We start from the raw sequence: 3,013 nt of genomic DNA on the forward strand, positions 1-3,013 counted from the left end.
AAATTCCTATTTTTCTTAGATAACATATTATGTAAGTATAAATACTCCAAACTATACTTACCTAAAATTTTATTTAGGCTAAGTTAAGTAAAGTGAAAAATTCTAAAATAAATCTAAATATAAGTTTTATTTACTTAGGTCTCTACTTTCCAAACATCCAAAGCGAAGAAATATGAAGACAAGTCAAGGCAACACAGTTCAAGGCGAAGGGATCAAGACTTGAAGCTGCTCATTAGATAGGAATTATGATTATTGTAACATTTGTTATACTTATGGCACTTGTAAACTAAAGTTCCACCATCAAAGTAATAAAACAACAAAAGAATTATCTTATACACACTTCTTAATAATAAATTATTCGAGTGTTTTTTTTATTAAATTGGTTAAATCATTGTGCATGCTTGATCCATATATCATTTCGCATTTGCATGAGATAAACCTAGTGACTTATGGTTTATGACCTTGAATCGAATAACTGGGTCAAATTGGAAATTTAGTCATATAGGACTGTGGAGTGGTTCACCTACCTATAAATATATTATCATCAAATCTTGTTACCCATAGTGAATCACTCTCAGTCTAGTATGACATGATTTCTATTATGAAACTATTATTCGATTCTAGGCCATATCAGGTGTCCCGACTTACTTGGTCAATTTCATAAACCCCAAACACACTACCTCAAAACCCACTCAAACAGTACATTACTATCCTCAATAGAGTGAAGTTCAACCCAAAATAAGTAAGTTACAAAGTCCAAAATAACTTTCTTTTCAGAAACAAATCAATCCAAAAGTCGTCAATCGGGACGCGTTTTATCGTTGAGTTGTCTTTCACATAAGACTTTTATGGTGTCACTAATCGGGGTGATTTCCACAACCTTAATGGAGTGATTTGATTCCCAAAAGCGAGTCAGTTAAAGAATTATTACCAACCTTATTTTGAGTTATCCAACACTCTCTTTCCCTTCACCCATTGGAATTGACCACATAGGAAGGGACACTTGTCAGAACTACGTATGGTTTTGATCCGGGAGTGGATTCAAATCCCACAATGAACGGTACGCAGGGCAACTTTAATGCTCAAACCCACCATACATCACCAGATTTATCTCATCATGTATTATATCATATTGCATCCGAGTGTGTTTGACTACTTGCAAATTATGTGACATTATGCATTAAATTAATAACATTGTGAATGATCATAACCAATTATTGTAGAAAAATAAGGACAACATATTAGTAGGAGCCTGTCTTAGAACAGAGGGAGAGACGAGTTCCAGACGTTCGATCTTCCTAACTTAAACCCCGGACCTTAATCTTTGATTTCAAAAGACCAGATTTCATAGGAAAAAAGCCTTTTATTTTATGGAGCCATCATTGTTTTTTTCGGAAATTTATTTTTATTAAATAATTAATTTTCCCTTGAAAATGATGATTTCAAAAATCCGGTCCCTATCGGATAAAATAGGGTGGCGACTCCAAACTTTTAAACATTACAAGCCTAACCGTAGGCTAATGTGGGATTCTGACCGTAATCTAGGACAGTCGAGAATCGGGTCCCACAATTCCTTAATTGAATTCTAAAATAAAGTGGTCACCACAAATAGTCTTATTTGTTAAATGAACTAACCTAGTTCTTTTAATGTAAAGGAATTTAATCATTGTTTGTTAAGTTTTATTGTTGCTTTACCCAACTATTATGCGAATCGGAGTAGAGATCGAAAGTGGGTGAATAGATGCATTATTGATTCATAACCTTATCCCCGCATCGATTTTTGGTTCATGGCCATTCTAGAGGCAAATTCTCTTGGAATTTGATATGCGCCTTTATGTGGATGTGTTTCAATTGGTTTGTCAGTAAAACACCCCTTTTTGAATTCCACGTAAAGGTTTATAAGCTTTTCCTTGAAAACCCATTGGCGGCTCCCTATTTTTACCCATTCGTGGAAGCCAAGTCCGAAATTCCCTTAACCAAATTCTCCCTCAAAAGACTTCCTACGATTTTTTCATGGTTGTAGGGTAGGGCGTGAAATCAACCCCTACAGTTATCCTTGTCTAAAACTGTACACCATTAAAAAAATTTATCCAAAATTCAAACCATGTGTCTTCATTGGATACTCTAAGACACAAAGTGCATACCATTTTTTGGATTCTACGACTAATCGTGTTTAACGTCACCTTTAGTTTGTTAAATCTAACTTTCCTCACTCTCCTCTCGTTAAATTGAATGAACTCGCCACAATTCCGCATCCTGACTCTTAGTGTCCTATTCTCCAACACCCAATCCACATGCCTCAAGTTGACAGCCTAGACTCCTCTGGCCTATCTCCTACAACAAGCTCATCCACTTCCAAGTTCCAACCTTCACTTTGACTCAAGTCTGATCTTTGACTCACCACTCTCGCTCAATCCAACCAATCAAACCCACCCGCCTACCAATCCACACATACAACCCGACAACCCGCTTACCCTAACCATGAACCAGATCGCCTCCCCATCCGGATGAGCACATGATCAAGCCCATGGACATCCCTTTTGACGCAACCCAACCTTCAACATCTACATCAAACTTTAATGCACGCCCAGAACCAACTCACCAACCCACCTGGAATTATAACCATGTCCACAAGCAAATTGTCAAACCAAAACAAGGTACGTGCACAGTTCAAAGATTAAATATGGTGAAGAGAAGTACTTCTTACATAGTTCAAAGGTTGATTTCGGGTTTTCGCTTCATTCCTTGTTTTCTTTGGGGTCTTTCCAAGAAGGTTTGTAAAGAAACATGTTTGCCTAAGGTTGTAAACTGGAGTTTTGGTTATAATGAAAGCTCACTATTACTTGGTCAAAAAAATTAAAAATACATTGAAACGAGTCTAACAATATCCCACTATGTTTTTCTTTGAGGATAATTCTAAATAATATCAAAATAGAGTGCATGAATAGTGCAAAAATAAAAAACAATTACATATAAAAATAAACTCAGGTAATAATTTTTGGGTCAGATCCGG

This window comes from Spinacia oleracea, chromosome 3 (genome assembly GCF_020520425.1).
Source record: "Spinacia oleracea cultivar Varoflay chromosome 3, BTI_SOV_V1, whole genome shotgun sequence".
NCBI classification, from domain to species: Eukaryota; Viridiplantae; Streptophyta; class Magnoliopsida; order Caryophyllales; family Amaranthaceae; genus Spinacia; species Spinacia oleracea.